At 50.9% G+C, this 25,229-nt stretch overlaps 1 long non-coding RNA gene across 1 annotated transcript; it reads left to right on the forward strand.

Annotated features, from left to right (window-relative positions):
• Window positions 1-12,230: 12,230 nt before the first annotated feature.
• On the forward strand, window positions 12,231-24,829 carry LOC116184176 (uncharacterized). Its single transcript, XR_013340876.1, has 3 exons — window positions 12,231-12,455; window positions 16,392-16,521; window positions 24,649-24,829. It is a non-coding gene; the product is annotated as an uncharacterized LOC116184176 (long non-coding RNA).
• Window positions 24,830-25,229: the final 400 nt, after the last annotated feature.

The following is a 25,229-nucleotide window of genomic DNA, read 5'->3' on the forward strand; positions in this document are numbered from 1 at the left end:
GGGATCAGGACAGGGTTATGGGATCAGGACAGGGCTAAGGGGTCTGGAAAGTGTTATGGGATCAGGACAGGGCTATGGGGTCTGGAAAGGGTTATGGGATCAGGACAGGGTTATGGGATCAGGAGAGAGTTATAGGATCAGGACAGGGTTATGGGATCTGGATAGAACTCAGGGACCAGGGCAGGGTTATGGGGTCTGGACAGGGTTATGGGATCAGGACAGGGCTATGGGACAAGGACAGGGTTATGGGATCAGGACAGAGTTATGGGGTCTGGACAGGGTTATGGGGTCTGGACAGAGCTCTGGGATCAAGACAAGGCTATGGGATCTGGACACAGCTCTGGGATCAGGAGAGGGTTATGGAGACCAGGACAGGGCTATGGGATCAGGAAAAAGCTCTGGGATCAGGAGAGGGTTATGGGATCAGGATAGAACTCTGGGATCAGGACAGGGTTATGGGGACCAGGACAGAGCTCTGGGATCAGGAGAGGGTTATGGGATCAGGATAGAACTCTGTGATCAGGACAGAACTCTGGGATCAGGACAGGGTTATGGGGACCAGGACAGAGCTCTGGGATCAGGAGAGGGTTATGGGATCAGGATAGAACTCTGTGATCAGGACAGAACTCTGGGATCAGGACAGGGTTATGGGATCAGGATAGAACTCTGTGATCAGGACAGAACTCTGGGACCAGGGCAGGGTTATGGGGACCAGGACAGAGTTATGGGGTCTGGACAGAGCTCTGGGATCAGGAGAGGGTTATGGAGACCAGGACAGAGTTATAGGATCAGGACAGGGCTATGGGATCTGGACTGGGTTATAGGATCTGGATAGAACTCTGGGACCAGGGCAGGCTAATGGGACCGAGACAGGGCTATGGGATCTGATTAGAACTCTGGGATCAGGACAGGGTTATGGGATCAGGACAGGGTTATGGGATCAGGACAGAGTTTTGGCTCCCACCATGAACCAGGGTGCTGCTCCCGAGCTGAAAGCAGAGCAGGAGAGGTCCCGGCGGAGCTGCTCGGGCAGCTCCGAGCATTCCCACCACGTGTGTCACGCTTCCCTGGATAACCACGGCGCTGGGACAAACAAAACAAAGCCCCCAGAGCCCCCCTCCCTCCCTCCATCCCTCCATCCCTGCCAGAGCAGCCCCAGCCTGGCAGCCAGGCCAGGCCCTTGCATGAGTGAATGGCTCAGCCAGCTGGAGATGGAGCAATTTGGGTCAAATCTGCCCCTGGCCCGGTGCCACGGCCTTATCTCGCGTTCCACTTGCTCCCCCCCTCAGCTCGGGGCTTGCCCTGAGGTTGTTTTGAGTGCAGGGTGAAGATTTTTGGGGCTGGAGGCGGTACCTGCTCAGGGTTCTTGTGCTGGTTTGTTATGAGGTCATGTTTTTATTCCTGGCTAATTTTTCTTGCAGCTGAACGCAAAGGACAGCAAATGGAATTAGCAAAGAGCTCCGCCGAGCTATTAATGTTCCCCGCGGGGGCACGGGGGGAATTTAGGCACTCAACAAGTGCATAAACGGGGCCATAAAAACGTGCCCAGGGTGTTGCAGCTCCGAGGGGCTCTGGGGGCTGCCCACCCCCCTGCAGGGACGGGCTGGGAGCAGCTCCAGCTCCCCAGACCCAGGGGATTTTCCTCCAGGATTACATCAGTAGCAGGAGGATGCTGAGTGAACTGTCTGGGAATCTCGAAGGCGAGGGGATTTTTTTTTTTTTTTTAATAATTTTTTTTCCCCTCCCCGCTCTCCTTGTGATTATGTAGAAGATAAAATATGTTCTCAGGGATGTGCTGCAGAAAGGGACATCCTGGTTTTCCAGGATCTGGGAATGGCAGCTCGGTGTGGGGCTGGCCTGGGGTTACTCCCTGTCCCTGCCCACTCGGTGATTGTGCTAAATGGGGTCAAAAATGCCCTTTTTGGGTTCCCTGAGTCCCTGTGCCCTCCCGGGGGTCCTGACCCCTCAGGGATTGTCCCGTGGGATGGGATTTCCCATGGGACGCTCAGGGATTGTCCCGTGGGATGGGATTTCCCATGAGGATGCTCAGGGATTGTCCCGTGGGATGGGATTTCCCATGAGGACACTCAGGGATTGTCCGTGGGGTGGATTTCCCATGAGGACACTCAGGAATTGTCCCATGGGATGGGATTTCCCATGAGGACACTCAGGGTTTGTCCCATGGGGTGGATTTCCCATGAGGACACTCAGGGATTGTCCCATGGGATGGGATTTCCCATGAGGACACTCAGGAATTGTCCATAGGGTGGATTTCCCATGAGGATGCTCAGGGATTGTCCGTGGGGTGGATTTCCCATGAGGACGCTCAGGGTTTGTCCCGTGGGGTGGATTTCCCATGAGGACACTCAGGGATTGTCCGTGGGGTGGATTTCCCATGAGGACACTCAGGGATTGTCCATGGGGTGGATTTCCCATGAGGATGCTCTGAAGCTTTATCCCTGTTGTCCCTTTCAGGCAGCTGAGGGGTGCAGCTCTGCAGGACAAAAATCCTGGTGCTTCCAGGCATTCCTGCCGGGGGATTACACCCCAAAAGAGACGTGGGGTGGGCAGGACCAGAGGAGATCCAGCTGGAGACCCGCCAGGCTGTGGGGACATGTGGCGCTCAGCCCAAGGACTCAGGGATCCAGTGGGGATGGATGAGGTGTGCTCAGCAGTGCAGCTTCTTTAAACCTTCCCCCAGATTTACTCTGATTCAATATTTTACCAAAAAAAAATTTAAAAAAATAATTTTAAAAAAAAGAGAAATTTTAATATGGGGAAAAGCAGAATTCTAATCGGCGACGGTCTCCAGTAAATCTTTGTGGTCCCACATCCTCCCCCAGCACGGAGGAGGCTGGAGGGGCTCCAGAACTCCAGTTTGAACCAAAAGGAGCTAAAAAAGCAACAAACAAAACCCCCCAAAAAACACCCCAAAGTTGGCCAGGGTTTCTGTCACCCCTTCCCCCCCCCTTTCGGATCGTCTCTCTCTTGTACAAGGCTGCTGAAGGCAGATAAGGGAGGATCTCACCCAGCTTTTCAAAGTGGTGGGGAGGAAAAAAAAAGGCCAAAAAAGCAGCCTTTGTGAGGGGCTTTCTGAAGGGCTCTGTTCTGGGAAGGTTGGAAATAGCACAAAAACATCCTTTCTCACTAAATTGTGGCGCTTCCAGCTCCCAGCTCCACCACCACCCAGATGTTTCGAGGCTGATGCTGAGGAGGAAAAAAATAAGAGGCAGGGCAAGAAACACAGGGTGGAACTGGCCCAGGGAAACCTGCACTGCTTTGTGTCTTCATTTTTGAAACAGGGAAAGGGTTGGAGAAGGAGATTCAGAGATTGGGAATTAATATCTTCATTAAGTCCATTTAGTTATTATCATCTCTTTATCAGCTTGAGCTTTAAGGCAGTATTCTGCATGCTCAGCCTGGAACGTATTTGGTGCTATCCATTTTTTTCCTCTGCTTTTTGACCTCATTTTCCCTTTTTTTTCAGTGCATTGCTCCTGAGTTTCCCCAACCTTTGGGCAATTATCGGTGCGAGTCCATCGCTCTGCTTTTAAAATTTATTCAAGAAGGAGAGGGGAGCCTCCCCTCCTCGGGAGGCCGGATGGACGGAGCGACTCTGTTCCTACCTAATTGATTAGACAAGGGAAGTTAAGTGTGAAACTCTTCCTTATTGTCCGTATCCTCTCCCTAATTATCGTGTCTCGGCGAGAACATCCCCGAACCTTCAGGCCCCGCTCGCTCCCTCCCTCAGCCAGAATTCCTCCAAACCTCCGGGCGGCTCATCCCGAGGGCTCCGGGCGCAGCAAACCCCGCAGGGGTGGGAAGGGGCGGCCCCGCCGCCCCCGCCAGCTGTGCGCGCCCAGCTGTGCCGCCAGATGTTGGTGGCAGGAGGAGGCACCGCTGGCTCCCCCGTCCCGACAGCTGTGCCGGGCACAGGGGTGGCAAAAGGGGTGGGGGGGGGTCAAGGCAGCGACCGTCCCCACCCCAACCCCGCTGCTGCCAAATCCCGGGATTTGGGATTTGGGAGCTGGGAGCTGGAGCATCCCTGCTCCGGAATTTCGGAGGCTCAGCGTGGATTTTTCGGGTTCTCAGACCCCTGGCAGGACCGAGGGGACATTCCCGTCCTGTGCCCTGCTGGGCTGCTCCGAGCAGGGCTGGGAGCGGTGGAAAAGCAGCGCCTGGAGCCTGCGGAGCCGGGGAAGGCTCCAGCGCCGGGGCCGCGCTCACCGGAGCAGCTCCGCCGGCAGGAGCTGCGCCCGGGAGTGTCCTGGGGGTGTCCCCGGGCACCTGTGCGGGACATCGCCGGGCTGGGCTGGGACCCGGGATTCCAGGGATCCCCCCATTCCTGGTGCTCCGCACGGCTCGGCTGTCCCCGGGGGACACCGCCACTCCAGGACTCTGGGGACACCTTTGTGCTGCAGGACCCTCGCTGCCGCACTGTTCCTAAGCCCCCGCTGTGCCACCCGCGCTTCTGCGGGCTGGAGACATCCCCATTCCCCATCCCATCCCCATCATCCCCATCCTATCCCCATCTTCACCCCCATTCCCATTCCCATTTCCATTCCCATTCCCATTCCCATTTCCATTCCCCATCCCCATCCCCACCATCCCCGTCCCCCTTCCCATTCCCCATTCCATCCCTATTCCCCATCCCATCCCCATTCCTCATTTCATCCCCATTCCCCATCCCATCCCCATCATCCCCATCTCCACCCCCATTCCCATTCCTATTCCCATCCCCATTCCCATCCCCATTCCCCATCCCCATTCCCCTTCCCATTCCCCATTCCATCCCCATTTCCCATCCCCATCATCCCCATCCTATCCCCATCTCCACCCCCATTGCCATTTCCATTCCCATTCCCATCCCCATTCCTCATCCCCATCCCCACCATCCCCATCCCCCTTCCCATTCCCCATTCCCCATTCCATCCCCATTCCCCATCCCATCCCCATCATCCCCATCATCCCAATCTCCACCCCCATTCCCATTCCTATCCCCATCCCCATCATCCCCATCCCCATCATCCCCATCCCCATCATCCCCATCCCCATCATCCCCATTCCCCATCCCCTTCCCCATCCCCTTCCCCATCCCCTTCCCCATCCCCTTCCCCATCCCCTTCCCCATCCCATTCCCCATCCCCTTCCCCACCCCATCCCATCCCCATCATCCCCATCCCATCCTCGCCCCCCCTGCCCGTCCCTAACCCTTCCCCTGTCCCCGCGCAGCTCCCGCACGGTTCGCCCATTGACACGGGCTTGGCCGGGGTGCCCACTTGGCCCCGGGGCTCCGCGGGGCTGCTGCCAGGCGGGCCGGGCCCCGCGGGCTGCCAGCCTCCCTCTCCCGCATCCCGGAGCGCTGCCAGAGCGCCGCGCTGCCGCTGCCAGCTCCGGGAGAAAGCGCCGAGGCAGCCGCACACAAAGAGGGGTTTATAGCCCGGCCGGGCACCTGACACGGGGAGGAGGGAGGGCTGAGACGTGCTTAGCCCCGATAATCCCCAGTTCGAGTTTAATATCTTTTTTTATTTATTTTTTTTTTTTTAATCAAAAGCACGGCAACAGCTGGGGCTGAGGCTTTCCAGGAGATGAACTCATGAACAACTGTTCAAAATAACTTTATTCGCGCTGCTATTAGATCAGGCCACTGGGGAGCCACCAATTATTTGTGATTGCTGCAGGCAGATAAGGCTGGGGCAGAGCTGAGCACCGCCGGGACCGAGGGCACCGAGGGCTTTGGGCACCTTGGCTGGGCAGGTCCAGCAGCCATCCCGGGTGCCAGGGGGGAGCAGGGCAGTTTTGGGCAGGTGGACATGCAGGAGGAACTCGTGTGCTCCAGGCAGGGAGATCTGAGACATTTCTGCCTCAAAACCAATTAACAGCCGTGCTGCAGCTAATTAGCCCGTCCACATTTGGGTGCCCACTTTGTTCATCTCGTTCACAAGCCCCAGGGCTGGCAGAGCATCGGGGGAGGACGAGAGGTTTGGGTCAGGGGAGAGAGTGAGAGGTCTGGGGATGGACAGATCTCTTCCTGGCAATTCCCAGCTTTGTGGAGCAGCATTCCCGTGTCCCCCACGGTCCGGGCAGGGCAGTTCCCAATCCTTTATCCCATCCCACAGATCAGCCGGCTGAGGCCAGTGCTGGACCTCTCTCCTTTCCAGCAGGCACAAAGCTGAGTGGGAGCTCTGCTCTCCAGCAGGAAAATCTCTTGAGCTGAGCCCGGGGGAGCTGCAGGGCCCGGGCTGCCCTGGCCAGCACAGACTCCATGAGCTCAGAGCTCCTTTCCACTCCTCACTCCTGTGACTCAACAGTTCTGATCCCTGGGGAATTCTTAAAAATAACCTGGATGGAGCGGGGAGCAGGCCTGCCTTGGCTGGGAGGTCGGGCTAACAGCACTTTTCCACGGGGCTGTTCCATGATTAATCGAGACAAGAAAAGAAAAGAGAGGAGGAAATTGATAAACACAATGGTAATTCCAGCCAGGATTTGCCTCAGTCAGGTTATTAGAATCCTGACATCATGTCTTGAAAAGAAGACTGGAAATAAATCTCCGTGAGATAAGATCTGCCTGGGGGAGCGGAGGTGCACCAGGATGACCCAGCCATGGAGGGGTCCCCCAAAAGTTGTTTCCCCCAATTTTCCTGGGTCCCGGAGCAGCAGCAGGAGCCTGTGGCTTCCAGGGCAGCCTCCCAGCTGGTGCCTGTGCTCCTGAGCCCGTCCTGCTCGGGAAAAGCCATTCCCAGGCAGCCCCAGGTGGGGGGAGCTCATTTCCTGCCAGGTGATTCCAGCACAGCAAAGCCTGGGAAGTTTTGGGATGGAGTCTCCCGATGGATGCGGGGCCTCAGCCACACCTGGAGCTCTCAGAGGGATCCGGAGGAGCTGGAGCTGGAGAACTTCCCAGAGGGGCAGCTCAGCTGGGATGGGATTTTTGGGATCCACAGCAGGAATTCTCCTGCCTCCTCAGCCCTCCTGGCTGCTCCTGGACAGGTGGGGAGCAGGATGAGGTCACCCAGGGATGGGAGGTCACCCAGGAATGTCAGGTCACCCAGGGATGTGAGGCCACCCAGAAATTTGAGGTCACCCAGGGATGTGAGGTCACCCAGGAACATGAGGTCACCCAAGGATGTGAGGTCACCCAGAAATTTGAGGTCACCCAGGAACATGAGGTCACCCAGGAACATGAGGTCACCCAGAAATTTGAGGTCACCCAGAGATGTGAGGTCACCCAGAAATTTGAGGTCACCCAGAAATTTGAGGTCACCCGGGGATGTCAGCCCAGTTCCCTCTCCAGCCTCACCTGCGGCACTGGGAATTTGGGAGTTGCTGTTTCAGGAACAGTTTTTTGCCCTTTTTCCGCCCCTAAATGTCCCCACTCGTGGTTGGTTTTGGTCTGGAATGAACTCCATCACCGGAGCTGCCATAACTGGGATTTCATGGGTGTCCTCGAGGCCTTTAACCCTTCCCTCTCCAAGCAGAGACGATGGATCCCTAAATCCTGCCCAGTCCTGGGCTCGGGGCCGAATTCCCGGTGAGGAATCCCTGTCCTGTCCCCCATCCCCAGAGCTTCATCCCTGGGAGCCAGCGCTGCTCCCAGCCCCTGCCCCGGGGGGATCTGCTGCAGGGCCACAATTCCTTTTCCTCTCATTTATTTCCTTTAACAGGTGAATTTTTACCTGTGAGCACTCGCTCGGTGACTTCTCCATGTGCCTTCCTCCCCTCCCACTGCTCCAAAATCCCACAGAAAATCCCTGCTGGGAGGAGGAACCCGAGGCAAACACCCCGCGGAGCTGGGACCCTCCCCAGCCCAGGAAGACACCAAAAATCCCATTAATGGCAAAATTCGGGGAGCAAAAGTTGGGGTGTTGCACCCCCAGATCCCCTACAGCATCTCCCGGCAGCCTGAGAAAGTTGTATTTTTAAATACATGACACTGTGGTGTTAAATACCTGATATTAGGAAGGATATCTTGAAGTAATTACTGTTGGTTTTTTTGGTGGTTTTTTTTTGTTGTTGTTGTTGTTGTTGGGGTTTTTTGTTTGTTTTATTTTGTTTGGGGTTTTCTTTTTTGTTATTGTTTGTTTGTTTGTGGGTTTTTTTGTTTGGTTTAGTTTTTTTTTTGTTTGGTTGTTTTTTGTTTGGTTTTTTTGTTGTTGTTGTTGTTGTTTTGGGTTTTTTGAGGGGTTTTTTTTGTTTTTTTTTTATTTAATACAGGTTTTTTCGGCCCAGTCCCTCATTGCAGAGGTCGGGGTGCCGAGCTGGGATCTCGGGATATTTTTCCCAGTTTTCCCTGTCGCGATCCGCAGGCGACAGTGCCCTCTAGTGCCCCCCGCCCTGGCACGGGAGCCGGCCGAGCCCCCGAATTTTGTACTATATATATATATTTTATATATTATAAGATGTGTTAAGTATTATAAAATACATTACATTAATATTATTATATTGTAATATAATATAATATAATATAATATAATATAATATAATATAATATAATATAATATAATATAATATAATATAATATAATATAATATAATATAATATAATATAATATAATATAATATAATGTAATATAATATAATATAATGTAATATACTATAATATAATGTAATATACTATAATATAATAGAATATGCTATAATATAATAGAATAGAATAAATATAATATAATAAATAGAATAGAATAGAATAGAATGTAATATACTATACTATACTATAATATAATGTAATGTAATATAATATAATATAATGTAATGTAATGTAATATAATATAATATAATATAATATAATATAATATAATATAATATAATATAATATAATATAATATAATATAATATAATATAACATAATATAACATAAATGTTCCTTGTCTCTGCCAGGGAAATCTGCTCCTCCAGGACTTCCCATCAAGCAAAACCAAAACCCACGCGGGAGGTGAACGTGGATTTTTGCTGTCTGAGGCCGGGGCAGCCGTTTCGAGCCGTTCAGCTGGGGGGGACGGGGGGAATTTCTCCGGTGAGGCACAAAAATTTCATTTCCCCGTTCGGAGGATCCGTCAGCGCGTGGAGCCAGGCCTGGAGTAAGAACCTGATCCCTGTGGAGGCGGAATGAAAGGGAAACACCTCAGGATTTGTGTCCAGTGAAAAACAACGTGTCCACGATGGAAAACCTTGTGGGGTTTGATGCTAATTTTCGTGGTCACCTTGGCTGCGCTTGAGGAAGTGGCCGGCGCTGCCAAGAGCGAATTTCCCTGATGATGGATGAGGAATCAGAGCAGAAAATAAATAAATATCAGCAACACCTTTTCTTTTTCCTGCTTTTCTGGCAGATTGGTGTCATCCAAGGTCACGCATTTGGGCGCTGGAAGCGCGGCCAGAGCTCGGTGCTTTCAAATCATGTTTTAGTCAGAGCAGCTTCTTTAAGGGCTGGGTTAAAAAAAAAAAAGAAAAAGAAAAATTGAAGTGGAGTCTCCCAAAAAATTCCTGTTCATTAATTTTCAGCATTAATTGTCTTCTCTCCTTGTGTTCAGGCTTGGAAGAAGCTCCCCAGTGGGAATGTGGAAGGTGCCCTGCCCATGGAAGGGTGGAATGAGATGATCCTTGAAGCCCCTTCCACCCAAACCATTGCAAGAATTGCTTGTTTTCCTCCTGAAGCCGCTCCTGCATCCCCCACACCAGGTACTGACCCCCCTAGAGTTGATTTTTTTATCCTGTCCATAGAAAAAATTGGAGAAAATGGAGGATTTTTGGACAAAACTCCACAAATCTCACCAAGCAGGGAAATTTTGTTCCCCTCAGCAGAAAGATTGTTCCCCTGAAAAATTTCAGGACTGGGGGCTTTTGCGGTTGCTTTTGTTTTGTTTTGGGTTTTTTTGGGGAGGTTTTGGGGAGTTTTTTGTTTGTTTTTTGTTTGTTTGTTTGTTTGTTGTATTCTTTATTTTTTATTTCTATCTCCCTCTCCAAAAAGGATGGAAGGAGATGTGTGAGGTGACAGCAACGACAGAGACTCCGATGGAGGAGGACAGAGCTGGCCTGAGGTGAGGGAGGGATGGAACAAACGGAATTTATGGCAACCTTTGGAAAAATGATAAATGGGAGCTGTAATTTTTATTGGGAAAGGGGAGCAGAGCACGGGTGAAGGACCAGAATAATCAAAAAATCATAAATTAGAAGTGGAGTTTGACAGGAGCACACAAAGCTTTTGGCTGGTGGATAAAGGAGAGTTGCTCCTGGAGTAAGAGCCAGGGAAATGCACGGGAATTTCCTGCAGGAAGATTTTCTGGGGAGTCACGTTGGGATGGAGCTGGGGAAGGCAGGGATGGGGATGGGAGAAGCTGGGATGGGGATGGGAAAAGCTGGGATGTATTGTAAACACAGGTGAACCCAATGGGAAGAAATGACAATGTCTGACTCAATTCAGAAGGCTGAATGATTTCTTTATTAAAACTATACTAAAATATTAATGTATTATATAAAAGGAGGATACTAAAACTACAAACTACTTTCTCTGACTCTAAGACAACTCATGACCCTCTCTGAGAGCCCAGCCCCAGGTGGGTTGGATTGGGTTGGGTTGGATTGGGTTGGGTTGGGTTGGATTGGGTTGGATTGGATTGGATTGGCCACCAGGCTCAAACAATCCTCACCAGAACCCAACCAAGCATCACCCCAGGGAAACAATTCTCCAAACACATTCCACATGGGAAAAACAAGGAACAGAAATAGAAATTGTTTTCTTTTTCTTCCCTCTGTGCTCCTCAAAAAAATCCTGAGAGGGAGAGAAATGTGCTGGCCACAGGGATGGAGCTGTGGAAGGCAGGGATGGGGATGGGAAAGGCAGGGATGGAGCAGGGAAAAGCAGGGATGGGGTTGGGAAAGGCAGGGATGGAGCAGATGTTGAGTGCAGGAGAACACCGGGAGCCTGGCAGGATAAATCTGGAGAATTAGCACGTGGGAGGCCGCCAAAAGGAGCAATGTGTTTTGGTCATCACCGGGAAGTGCCGACCCCTCCTCCCGCAGCCCCCGGACCTCGGGCACCGAGCAGATGTCACTCAGCCCCCGATTAACACGTTACCGAATTTCTGCCGGCGTTTCATAAAAGTTTGACGTAACACGCAGGTAATTGCTTCCAAATGGCAGGGGAACAATGTGGCCCTCTGTGCCTGGCATTGTTTTAGGTCAGGTGAAAACTCCTCTGGTTGCCTCCAGTTCAGGGAAAATCCCCCCAGCTGCTTTTGCGGTGGCTCCGGAGACAAAGGAACGCTCCGGGAAGAGCAGAGACTTCGGGCCAGGAATATTTGTTCCCCAATATTTGTTCCTCGGATTTGTTCTGATGTGCACACGCAAGAAAAACGATGCTGGGAGATGCTGTTCCAAGAGCACGGAGTGGCAGGCCAAGGGGGAACGGATTGGAACTGCCAGAGGGCAGGGATGGATGGGGAATTGGGATACAGGAATTCCTCCCTGGGAGGGTGGGGATGCCCTGGCACGCATTCCCAGAGAAGCTGTGGCTGCTCTGGATCTCTGGAAGTGTCCAAGGCCAGGCTGGACAGGGCTTGGGAATAGTGGGAATAGCGGGAATAGTGGGAATAGTGGGAGGTGTCCCTGCCATCCAGGGGTGCCACTGGATGAGCTTTAAGGTCTGGTCCATTATGGGACTCCCGGAGATCTCAGGGTGCTCCAAAGGCTCTTTCCTGTCCAGCTCCAGTGCTTCCCATCCCACCAGGATAAATCCCCTCCAAATCAAATCTCCCCCAGCCCAGAGCAGTGAGGACACACAGGAAGGACTCCTGGACTAGAGCCAGCCTGGGGAAAAAGGAGCAAAATTTGGATAAAGCTCATGGAATGCTGATGCCTTGATTTTTTTTTTTTTTTTTTTTTTTTTTTTTTTTTGGCCTTCTCTTCCTGCAAAAATCTGTTTGAGGTGTGTGAGCAACACCTGTGCATGGAATGGGATTGGGATCTGAGGAGCTGGACACAGGAACAGCCTGGCAGGAGCTGTGTGGGAATCACCTGGCCATGGAATGGGATTGGGATCTGAGGAGCTGGACACAGGAACAGCCTGGCAGCAGGGCTTTGCCTCGCTCCACACCTCTGTGCTGAAAAGCGATGCTGAGATGAAACCCTGTGGCTCCTTCCCCCTTCTCCAAGGCAAACACAGACAGTTCTATTCCCACTCCCAGAAAAATCCATCTCCCAGCACTTCCCTGGCTTTGTGTGTGCTTTGTTCCATGCAGTGCCGCCGAGCTTGGACGCTTTTTCCAGCTGACATTGAGCTCTGGATGCTGTCTCTTTTCCTCTCCTGCCTCCATAAAGAAGAACAGCAGCCCTTGCTGTGTTTTCCCTGGATCACGGGCTGCTGGGAGCCAAAGGGAAGCTTTGGAGGAGGAGGAGGAGGGCAGGAGGATCCTTTTCCCCAGCAGAGCTGCATGTCAGGCTCTTTGGCCTCCTCAAGCCTTCATGGTGAGCAGCAAATTGTCCTATAAAAATTCTCCTCTGGAGTTTTATTTTGCTAAGGAGCAAGGCCCAGCTTGGAAATTTGGGATTCAAATGTCCTATTTTTTTTTTAATGGACAGCAAATCCAAGAGAAAGGGGCTGAAATCCAATGGGTTCTGCCTCTCCCTGAAAACAAAAAAATCAGGAACCCGTGTTCAGACCAAGAAGGAAGAAAGGCTGGGGAGACACCTGAGAATCCTGGTGTCTCCCCAGCCTTTTCCCCTTTTTCCCTTATTTCCTGTTCCAGCCTGTGGACAACATCCAGGAAATGTGTGCTTGGGGCTCTCTGAGACACCTCTTAAAAATCTCCAGAGGTTGGAATGACAAAGATCCTCCCATTTTACCCTGATTATAAATAAGGTGCTAAGCAGAAATATCTTTCAAAAAGGAATTTCGTCATCTTTTCACCTCTGGTTCCCAATGCTCCAGCTTGGATTATCCCTAAAAAGGAAGCTTCAAACCCCACCCTTCTTTCCCTTCTTTGGGAATGCTGAGTAGCCTGGGACAGTGGAAGTGCAGGAGGATGCAACAGGGGGATGGTTAATGTCCCTTCCAACCCAAACCATGCCAGGATTCCATGCTGGAATCACTGGGCAATATTTTGCCTTTGCACCTTGAGCTGGGAGTCCAAGGGGGTTTGAAGGGATTTGAAATCTGTGCCTGAGATTTGTGCTTGGTGCCACTCTCTGAGAGCTCAGAGCTGGGGTTAGCCAGAGCAGCTTTCCTGGGATCTGAGGCACCTGGAGCAATTCCCAACAATATCCTTCCATGGCCTGGCAAACCCCATCCCCTCTGGTTTCCCCAAACACGTCAGCCTCCCTCAGTCTTGGGCTGTGAATCTGCCCCAAAGCGGGGCCAAAACTCCTCTGAATCTGGTTTTCCCAGTGACACAGTTGGAGCTGTATTGTAAACACAGGGGAACCCAGTGGGAAGAAATGACAATGTCTGACTCAATTCAGACATTATTCAGAATTATTTCTTTATTATAACTATGCTAAAATATGTTAATATACTATATAAAAGGAGGATACTAAAACTACAAACTACTTTCTCTGACTCTAACAAAACTCGTGACCCTCTATGAGTCCAGCCCCAGGTGGGTTGGGTTGGGTTGGATTGGATTGGGTTGGATTGGATTGGATTGGATTGGGTTGGGTTGGATTGGATTGGGTTGGATTGGATTGGATTGAATTGGATTGAATTGGATTGGATTGGATTGGATTGGATTGGATTGGATTGGATTGGATTGGATTGGATTGGATTGGCCACCAGGCTCAAACAATCCTCACCAGAATCCAACCAAGCATCACCCCAGGGAAACAATTCTCCAAACACATTCCACATGGGAAAAACAAGGAGCAGAAATAGAAATTGTTTTCTCTTTCATTTCTCTCTGTGCACCTCTATGAAAAAATCCTGAGAGGGAGAGAAATGTGCTGGCCACAGAGCTGCAAATGCAGCGTGCAGGATTGGGATGGGCAGGGCTGGGAACAGCATCCTCCTGGCCACAGGAGCATCTTCAGCTGCACAGAGCACGGAGACAAATGAACTGGAGGAAGCGTTTCCTCTGCCGAGGGCTCTCACCCGCCAGCTCCCTGCTCCAGCAGAGGTCAAGAGTTGAAAAATGAAGAGGAAAGGAAAAGGGATAGAAAGATCCATCTTCCCTCGTGAAATCCCTAGAGCAGGGGGCATTTGGAAGTCATTTTTCAGCGGGCTGAGAGCTGTTTCTGGCCTTTAGCAGACATTATTCTCTCCTCAAACCTCATCGATTTGGATGTTGGGAAGTGTTTCCCGCCATCCTCACGGGTGTTGGAAGAGCAGCTTTACCCTGGGTGCGACTCCCACGTCCTGGTTTGGGTTTTGGGCTAAGAGGGAGCCAAATTCCCACTGCACATGGCTCTGTTCCTCAAAATTCCAAGGTTTTAAAGGCATTGGGGCTGAGATGCAAAGAGGAATGAGTGGTTTGGGTTCATGCACAGGGAGGGCTCTGATAAAACCCATGCAAGGAGAGGAAGGAGAGGTTCAGCCTGGCTAAAGGGAATCTAAATAAAATTCCTTTCTGGAAGGAAGTCAAGAAAATTATTTTCCTTCTGTGTTTCTGTCTCTCTTCTTCTGGCTTATAAAAACACCTTGGCTGGGATATTCCACCAGCTCTGCCTTTTATGAAAAACCCCTGCTCAGGCTGTGCAGATTTCACGCTGTTCCATGAAAGTAAAATTTTATGACCAGAAGCTGAAATTAGGAAGGAACTTTTTTTCCCCCCGTTGTTTGTTGTCGTTGTCATGGCTCGGATTTCGATGGTAGTGGGGAGAGATTGTTTATTTCTGCTTTTTCTACAGCACAGCCAGGTCTGAGCTCCCCAGGGTTTTTCGGGATGCTGCTCCAAACAGGTGCTGGTGGTGGGAAGCTGAGCACGGGGTGGTGATGCCTGCCCTGGAGCAGGAAGAGCTCTGTGGCTCTGTGAGGACAGATGTGTGGGAGGGCAAACACCCCAGGGACACGGGTGAGCAGCCTGGAACAGCCTCGTGGGGTGACAAAGTGACAGAGTGGGAGTCGTTCCCTCCTCCCCTCTGGAAAGGCAGAGCCCGTGGATCACAGCTTGCTCTGAGCTCACATCCAACACCAGCTGCTGCTTGGCTGGCGGGTGCCAGCAGCCTTTTCCTGCCATTTCTCACTTGAAATGTTGCACTTCTGGTTTTCCATTAATTCCTCCTCCTCTGCTAAAAAAAAATCCTACGGAAAGGAGGGAAAAAAACCATTCTAAGAGTTCACTTGGTTCCTCTTTACTGGGTGAGTTCCAGTGACCCTGGGGGGCTGTGACATCTGAAGGGGTTAAAGGAGAGGTGCACAGGGTTAGATGAAAGTCAGAGCTGCTCATTCCAGTGTTGGTTCCTCCTGCTTTCCATCCCCAGGGTCCATCCCTGCATTCCCTGGGACAATTCCGAGCCCCCTGGGTGGTGGGAACAGCGACTGGGACCATCCACCCACCCAATGCATCTCCAGAGCTAAATAAATCTGGAGCATAAAATAAATAAAGCATAAATCTGGCTGCGTTACAGCTCCTTAAGCCATAAATGCAGAACTCCGAGGTGATTTTGTCAAGGCTGGGTTTTGTTGGACTGCACTGAGCTGTCCTCTGGTGCCAGCAGGGATTTTTATGCTCCCAGCACCACTGGAGGTCAGGAGCAGGTCCCAGGCCCAGCAGTGATTGTTGCTGTTGAGGCAGGATGGGAATGAAGAGACTTTGACTCAGAAGGATGTAAAACTCCAGTTTATTCAAAATATCCTGCTCTTTTATATAGAGTTTTGTGAGGACTAACCCTATTGGTCTTGAAGTGAAAATAACTTATACTATTGGTGTAAAGTGTTTGATGCACAGTGATAGAGCAAGAGAGATAAAGAATTATTTATATTTTTCTCTAGCTCTTTTTTTAAGCTTCTGCTTGGCTAGAAACTCTCCGTTTCTCTCTTTGACTGAATCTGAGACCCACAGGTGATCACCTGAAGGGTCACAGCTGGGAGCAGACCTGGTGTGCCAGAGGATTCCCACCCTCCTGGCCCTGTTCCCATCAATATTCCCAATTTGGGATATCCCTGCCCAAGAGAGAGCCAGGAACAAGCCCAGGGCAGCAAATTCATCTCTTCCTTCCCCCATCTCCATCTTTTCGGCACCAAGGGCTGAACTTTGTGTCCGTGTGGCCATAAAAGAGCGCAAAAAAAAAAGAGAAAAAAAAAAGCCAAAAAAGGTTTTTTTTTCAAGGCAGCTTTCCAGCAGCGATGAAAGGTCCTGCAGCGGGCAGAGGCTGCTTTGGGAATGGAACAAATTGTGGGTTTATGGCTCCCCTGCGTGTGGGGGGCTGTAAATCTCCCAACTTTTAACGCATCTGTTCTTTTCCGAGCAGGCTACCAACGGCTCAAGAAGGAGAGGGAGAAATATCCGACATTTCCTGACACCGGCTGCCCTCGGGAGTTCCTCAGGAAGGTTTTTAAAGGAATATTTATGGATGATCCTGGTGAATCGGGCCCTAAAAGGTACCTAGAAAGGGCTGGTGTTCATTAACATTTGGGAGCTGTGCATTGAGGATTTCCCTGCGGAGGGGCAAAAGGAATGGAGTGAAAGTGAAGGAGCTCTCGAGTTAATCCCCTTCTTTTTTCAGGTTATTGTTGTTGTTAAATATCAGAACCTTATTTTTGATGGAGGGAAAAAAAATTTATTAAAAGCCCATTTTTGATAGGATTTTCCTTGGAAGTTTCTTTCCGGAATTCCATACTGAGAAAAATAAGAGAATTTTGAGGTTTGTGAAATCCCTCAGAGGTTACTCAGTGTTAATCACTCTGGATTTAGGAATAGGAAAAGCAGCACGGGATGGGTTGGCGGAAGAGCATCCTCGGGCTCTGATTTGCACTGCCTTTTCCTAAAGCCAACTTAAGTTGCTCAAAAATCTTTGTAAATTCAGTGATGAGAAAGTCCCTCAGAGTTTGGGGATGGGTCAAACCCCCCAGGCATTCTCAGGGCTCTGGAGGTTGAAATGACCCCGAGATTGTAAAAAATCTTTTCCTCCCAGCCCCGCAGCCAAAGAAGGAGAGGGAAAGAGCAGGGTCGGCCTCTCTAAGCTGTTGATTTTCCCTTACCCAGAACATCCTTCCTCAAGGAGCTGTGGTCTCTCCACAGGTCAGGCTGTGCCAGACTCCCCTCCTTGGGCTGGTGTTTTTCATTTTACACCAAAAACTGCCTGTGCCACGTGTACAACAGCGTGCCAATATCTGTCATTTCTGTTGGACACTGTGTCTGTCCTTAAACCAACAGAAAAGTGTCACCAGCACAGCAAGGCATGGAGGCAAGGAGGAGGAGGAGAAGGTCAGGACATGCCCAAATCCCTGCATCTTGACCCCTTGAATCCCACTCTAAAAACCCCAAAATTCTGCTTTTTCACCCTGTGTTAATTCAACTACCACACCACTCAAACCCTTGTGGCTTGCAATTCCTCACACAAATCTGGCAGTTTTTTCCATGGGTTAAAATCAAAGCCACAGGTGTTTTTGACTTGGTGCCAGGAGCAGCCAGGGCAGCCAGAGGGATGTGCTGGGATCCCAAGGCATGAGGATCAGTGCCCAGAGCCCCCAGACTGTTGTTTTTGGGTCTCCTCCCATCCCTGGGATGATTTCAGAGGGACAGAGGCTCAGCTGGAGCTGAGGCTGTGCATGCAGAGCCCTCGAGGACTCCAGCAAGGATTTCCTGGGAGAAGCAGCTGGGCCACTCCTCTTTGTCAGGGGTGATGTGCAAAATTCCAGGAAAAAACAGGAAGTAAAAATAAATCCTTCCTTCTCCTCACAAGCTTTGCAGCTGTGGAACCTCAGGTGTTCCTACATGAGGGCAGTGGCAGCCAGAAGGACCTTGTTGAACATTTTCATCCATGAAAAAATGCTTGGATTTGGCTCTGCTCAGCTCTGGGTGCTCTTGGAACGAGGCAGGAGTGAAGAGCTCAGCCCAGGCAGAGCAAACCTGTCCCCAAGCCCCGAGATCAGAATCCCAGAGAGGCACAGGGCAAGAACAGGGGGATTTTCTGCCCTGAAATCAGGATCCCAGAGAGGCACAGGGCAAGAACACGAAAATTTTCTGCCCTGAGATTGAGACTGGGGTCCCAGAGAGGCACAGGGCAGAACAGGAGGATTTTCTACCCTGAGATCTGGATCCCAGAGAGGCACACGAGAATTTTTTACCCTGAGATCAGGGTCCCAGAGAGGCACAGGGCAAAAACAAGAGAATTTTCCACTCTGAGATTGAGATTGGGGTCCCAGAGAGGCACAGGGCAGAACAGGAGGATTTTCTGTCCTGAGATTGAGACTGGGGTCCCAGAGAGGCACAGGGCAGAACAGGAGGATTTTCTGCCCTGAGATCTGGATCCCAGAGAGGCACAGGGCAAAAACACGAGAATTTTCTACCCTGAGATTGAGACTGGGGTCCCAGAGAGGCACAGGGCAAGAACATGAAAATTTTCTGCCCTGAAATCATGATTCCAGAGAGGCACAGGGCAAAAACACAGGAATTTTCTACCCTGGGATCAGGGCCTGGGGAGGCACAGGGCAAGAACAGGAGGATTTTCTGCCCTGACATTGAGATCAGGGTCCCAGAGAGGCACAGGGCAAGAACACGAGAATTTTCTACCCTGGGATCAGGGCCTGGGGAGGCACAGGGCAGAACAGGAGGATTTTCTGCCCTGAAATCAGGATCCCAGAGAGGCACAGGGCAGAGCAGGAGGATTTTCTGCCCTGAAATCAGGATCCCAGAGAGGCACAGGGCAGAGCAGGAGGATTTTCTGCCCTGAAATCAGGATCCCAGAGAGGCACAGGGCAGAGCAGGAGGATTTTCTGCCCGATGAGCTGAGCTGCAGCTGCTCTGCTCCAGCCTCAGGGGAGGCTGACAAGGAGGGGGAGCAAAGGCAGGGTGACTTCAGCAGCAGGACAAGGACAGGCTGGTGTCCAGCTGATCCTTGTGAAAGCCTCTGGAGCGTGCTGGGAGCCGTGCCCAGCCCCAGCCTGCCCGTCCTCCCTCGCTCACTTCTAACCCAATACTGCCTTCTTACCACAGGCATGGAAAAGGAGATTTTTTTTTTTTTTTTTTTGCTTCTCAGTGACCTCGTGAATCCAAGACCCTGCCAATTCTCCATCCATGTTGGCATTTAAAACATCAACACCTCCCTCCCCAGATGGAAAGGGAGTCAAAGGTCCTGTGCTGCCCTGTGCCCTTTGCTCTCCCTCTGGCCTCAGCTGGGCATTGGCCTTTAGGGAAGCCCCCTCTGCTCCACTAAGCTGGATTTGCAACCGTGGCCTTGTGATCCTGCACCCAGAGCTGCAGTGGGACGGGGAGCAGCTCTGGGGAGCCCTGGATTTATCACTCCAGCTCAGGAGCTGCTCTGGGACAGCTGGGTTTGCTCCGTGGCTGTGCATCCCCAGCCCCTCACTTCGCTCCCACGTGTCTCCAGCACCTCTGCTCAAAAGAAAAGCTCCATCTCTGCCTCCTCTTTGGTTCTGCTGAGACTCTGCTTGGATCTGGCACAAACCCTCCCCAAAAATAACCCTGGCACCTCTCCCAGCCGTGGGCGCCAGGGCTCCTGGGGAAGGGGATGGCTGAGATCTCCTTTTTGTGGCTCGTCCTCCTCACCTCTGCCACCTCACTGCCTCCAAATTTACAAGGTTCCTTGCCTTTCCAGCTTTTGCCTCCTCTCCTGGGTTCACCTCTGCCCCGTGGAGGCCTCTGGAAGCACAAAGGGGTTTTTGGTGTGGCTGCCTGCAGAATGTGGCATCGACAAGTGGGAATCCAGGGATTCCCTCTGGCTGCCCTGGGACCCATGGACAGAGATCACAGACAGTGTCTCTCTACAGAGCCCCCAGAGACACTGGCTGTGATCTCTGTCCATGGAAAAGAGTTTTCAATCTTACAGGATCAATTACCAGCTCTGAGGGTTTGATATCAGCAATAATTAAGTGTGGCACGGGTGCAAAAGTAAAATTTTAGGATTCTAGATGAGGGGTCCCAAGGGGACAAGCTGGAGGAAATTGGGTGTGCCTTGTCCTTTTTCTCCTTCTTCATGCCCTCCATGTGTCACTGTGGTGTTGGCATTTTTCTGTTGGTTCAGGCTGGGGACACACTGTCCAACGTAGGTGACAGATATTGGCACGTTCTTGTAAATGCAGCCCAGGGAGTTTCTGGTATTTAATGTTTGTCACATCCCACTGAGGGCAGAGCCCCACACGCTGCCCTGCAGGACAGAGCTGGGCAGGGCAGCAGAACATGTGAGAGATCAACAGAATAAACAACCTGGAAACCAGCACAGACCAATTATGGCTTCTGCTTTGGCAGCGGGGCTGACAGACAGAGACTTTCTACAATCTCAGAATCATCAATACCTCAGATTCCGACACCGACAAAGCTGTAAAAGTGGCCAATAAATCCAGGGAGTTTTCCTCCTTTCTCTGCTTCCTCTGGGATGACATGAAGGTGCAGCAGGGAGGATGAGGCTGGGATCCGGTTCTCTTTGTTGCCCAGCCTGTGGGTAAATTTTCTTCTGGCCTGAGAAGAGTTTTGAGAAATTTTTACAAAGGAAAACAGAGGGATAACAGCCACGGGTGCTCGTGGGCTCTTCCTGGCATCCTTGCTCTGGGAAGCAGCCCTTAGGTCAGGGGTGGATAATCAAAACTGGAGGGAAAACCAAGGGCCTGGTGCCCAGCTGGTACAAATTGGCCAAATCCTTCTGATTTTAATGAGTTTGACCCTCACAGTTGCCTGTGTAACTCCCTCACGTGCTCCTGGGGAGAGGCATGATGAGGAGAAGTTCTCCCTCTTGGAAATCTCTTCGCCTTCCCTGTGCAGAGGGAGGCTGAGTTCTGGCTGATCCAGGCAGGCTGGAGGAACTCTGAGACAAGGATTTGGCTCGGCTCTGTGGCAGAGTGGAATATCTTCCTATTTAAGTACATAAACCGCAGGAAAATGTCCCAAAATGGTGGGAACGAGCCTCGAGAGCAGCCTGTGCTGTGGGGAAAGAGCAGCAGGAGAGGTTCAGGAGGGCTGGAAGGGCAGCCTTGGCCATGCTCTGGGGACAATCCCCTGTCCTGGGGGTCTGCACAAGCCCAGGACCCACCTGCAGTGCCCGAGGGGTGATAGAGCCAGCTGGGCTTGGGGTCCCACCTGCCAGGGACACCCTCTGAGGTAAGTGCTCAGCAGGACCCTGACCCAATTTGAGCCGGGGGACCCCCATGGGCAGTGATGACTTGTGTCAAACCAGCTGCAATCCTGCAGTTCTCCCTTCCCTGGGCTGTGGTGGGAAGCAGGAGCCCTTCCCAGCCCCGGCCTTTCTCTGGATTAATTTAAGATGCTGTGAAGTGCGAGGTTTGGGGGTGGGAGATGCTGTCTAAAACTTGTTTGGAGGCCTGGCTGGATAAATCCCTGTGGAATTTAATTTAACTGAGCTGACACCAGTATGAATCACAGCAGCACTCCCAGCTCTTGGACACTTCCTATCAACTGCCTGCAGGGTTCTTGCTTTTTCAAGGGGAGACTAAAAGCATCTCAAAACTATTTCAAGTCCTAAAATAATAGCAGAGGGTTTTGTTTTTTTTTAAATTTCACTGAGGAAAAAACAACATCTGCTATAAAAATCTGCTGGCCATGAGCGGATCCCACTTCTCAGGGTTTGGCTGGTGGAGGCTGGAAGTGCCTCAGCCCCGTGATCCCAGCACATCCCAAAGCCCTGCCTCATCTGTCTGCAGGATTAGGTGGACACAGAGAGGCTGGAGAAGTCGGGATAAAAGAAAGGACAGAGGGAATTTGATGGAAAGAGGAAGGAAATGAAAGAAAGGCTTCCAGGAAAGGGAAGGAGACAACGCTGTATTTATAAATAGTGGGTTGAAGTGAAGGCTCCGGGACACAGGCTGCTGCACAATGAAATCCATGAGGTAGCTGTCTGTTCCCGGGATTTAACTGAAGAGTGACATCTCTTCAGAGGCAGGAAAGTGGTCAGGGCTAAGCATGAAACATGTAAGATGGCAGAATTCAAAAGGATAAACATTATTTGATACCTTATTTATAGGGCACCACAGGGGAAAGGTAAAGGTTTCAGAAAAGAAAGAAGCACTTTAATTTTATCTGGAGATTTTCCAACAATAAAATCTAATCCATCATTCTCCGTGTGTGACTGCTCTTAATGAAAATTTAGAGGCTGTGAGTGAAATTTAGAATTCCCAGGGGATGCTATTAGGAAGATGTCTAGCAGCTATGCAAAACCTGTTAGATCAGAGCCCTGCCAGAGCCTGGCCAGGGCTGCAGTGTGAAAAGGACACCTCAAAATTTGGGGAGCCGAGGCCCCGCCAGCCTCTCCCCGCGGGATTCCTCGGGTGGACGCTCATCCCAGGGCTCCCCCCGGCAGCAGGGACACCAAAACCCAGCCACAGCAGCTGTGCTGATCCCAAAAGAGAGGGATTTGGGCCGTTTGTGTTCGTTTTTCACCCAAAGCACCTCACAGTGCTGGGAGTCGTGGATTTCTCTCGTGCGCTCCCCAGGTTTTTTAACTGATCCCAGGTCAGAGCTGTCGAAAGAAGCAGAGAGAAAACCTATTTAATCAGAGAATCCTGGAGTGGTTTGGGGTGGAAGGGAATTTTAAAGCTTATCCCTTTCCAAAGAAGGGAGAGAAAACCTATTTAATCAGAGAATCCTGGGGTGGAAGGAAATTGTAAAGCTCATCCCTTTCCGAAGAAGGGAGAGAAAACTTATGTAACCAGAGAATCCTGGAGTGGTTTGGGGTGGAAGGGAATTTTAAATCATCCCTTTCCAATCCCAACACCCTCCACAATCCCAGGGTGCTCCAATCCCCATCCAGCCTGGCCTTGGGCATTCCCAGGGATCCAGGGGCAGCCACAGCTTCTCTGGGAATCTGTGCCAGGGCTCCCCACCCTCCCAGGCAGGAATTCCTTCCCAAAATCCCACCTAAACCTACCCAAGGCTGCTCCAAGGCTCATCCAGCCTGGCTTTGGATTTCTCAGCCCATCTTGGAGCTGCACAGGGCCACAGAGTGTCTCTCATCCCTGCTCATTTCCAATCCTCTGCGCTTTATTTTTAATTAAAGCAGATCACCAGACTGTTTCCAACAGTTTTTAATGGCCAAAAAGGGGCTTTGATTATAAAGACAATAATGTTCAATTATCGAAGGGCCTGCATGTACATCATGAATCAGTTTAATACCAGAGTCATTACCAATTATTCAACTGATTCAAAATGAGGCTCCATCAGAAAATGTTAAATCACAGGATGAATCTGTCCTGGGCAAGGCTTTAGTAATCAAAATTATCTCAAAGCAGAAAAAGCTTTTTTAAAAGCAGGGGGGAAAGAAAGGTTACAGCTTAAGCCAGACATTAAATAGTCATGCCAGATGTTAAACAGTTGACTGAAATTGTTGGCAGCTATCAGATGCAAGGTACTACTGGGTGCAGGGCTCTGCCACCAAGTTTGCAATCTGGGCAAGGGGCTTAAATATTCCTGTCATTTTCTGCCTGTGGAAAAGAGGCAATTTGGATTATAGGATAATAACCTCCTAATTCTCAGCAGATGAGCATCAGCCTCCTGCAACATCAAAAACCAAGCCCAAGTTTAACGTGGAACCTTCAGTGGGAGAGGATTTTAAACTCTGCAATTCTGCTGGATCTGTGGAATTAAGCACAAGGACCCCTGTGCCTGCAGACAGCAGAAGGCACCTTGAGAATTCCTAAAATGCAGAACAAAACACCCCAAAAAAGGGTTTGCAGATTTTTCCTGCCAATCTTTCTACCCCAAAATTTACTTTATTTCAATTTTTCCATGAACTTCTGTGCTGGAGAACTCCAGTAGCCCAAGATCACTTGGAGCAGGTCCTGCTGTTCATGTGGGATCTCAATTCCTTGGGTGGCTCTGCCTTTCCCCCTCTCCATCCCATCCCATATCACCCATTGTCCAGCAGGATTTGGGGGCCTGCATGGCACAGATTTATTGTGGGGTGTGGGATCCTTTAGAACCCCTCCTGTGGCAGCAGCCACTGCTGCCATCCGTGGGGGGAAAAATGGGATTTGGCACCTCCAGCTCGGGGCAGGATATGGGGAGGATCAGTCAGGGATCTTTTCCCAGCAGGACACTGAGCACCTCCTGCCCTGCAGGATGAAACCTGCTCTTTCTCCCTGCTCAGCTTGGGGTATGTCAGAAATAATTTCTGTAGTGACAGGACAAGGGGGGAAACTGAAAGAGAGGTGGTTGAGGTGGGATATTGGGAAGGAATTCCTCCCTGGGAGGGTGGGGAGACACTGGGATGGAATTCCCAAACAAGCTGCGGCTGTCCCTGGATCCCTGGCAGTGTCCAAGGCCAGGCTGGACAGGGTTTGGGATAGTGGAAGCTGTAGGGGGTACAATGGGATGGTTTTTGAGGCTCTTTCCAGCCCAAACCCTTCAGTGATTCTGAATTTCTGATGGATGAATGGAGCTCTCCCCAGGCACAAGCACAGCCCCTGTGGTAAATTGTCCCCAGCGCCTGGGCTGAGGCTGAACTAACAAAACCCAGCTGCTCAGACGAGCCAAACCCCACATTTGCTTTAATTTTGAATCATTTTCTCACTCTTTTTCTCCCTCCTTCCTTGCTGCAGAGCTGAGAGCCTGGGCTGGGTTTGCTCCTGCTCGGCACCAGCAGGAACATCCCAGCTCCAGGGCTGGAGGATGGGCGAGGAAAGGGTCAGGACACATCCCCCAACTGCTGAAGAAAAATGTTGGCAGAGCAAATCTTGCCACAGGAAGAAAAGGTTGTCCTGGCTGTTCATATTCCTCCACATGGGGTGAGTAAAACTGTCGGTCAGACCGAAGCGTCTGATGCACAGAGGGGAATAAAAACTCATTAAAGGTCCAAAAGGAAACCCTATTAAAATATCAAATATAAACCGGAGGAGACTTGATCACCCAAGTGCTGGAGGAGTGTCAGGGCTTGAATGAATCCGACTTTTTTTTTTTTTCCCCTGAAAGCAGAGGAAATTCAAAGCCAGGTGGGATGAGGGGCAGGTAGGGTGTCAAAGAGCACTGATAATATTTCAGGGCCTCGCTCGGAGCCGGGAATACGAAGGGGATTTATCCGGTTTTCGGCGGGGAGGAGAGTGCTGGCAGATTTTTGAAGGAATTCCAAGGAGGTTCAGACTCATCTGGTTCTTCAATCGAGGGCTCTTGGCCGCCGCTGTGC

The sequence above is a fragment of the Lonchura striata genome, chromosome 16, assembly GCF_046129695.1.
Source record: "Lonchura striata isolate bLonStr1 chromosome 16, bLonStr1.mat, whole genome shotgun sequence".
In the NCBI taxonomy this organism is placed as follows: domain Eukaryota; kingdom Metazoa; phylum Chordata; class Aves; order Passeriformes; family Estrildidae; genus Lonchura; species Lonchura striata.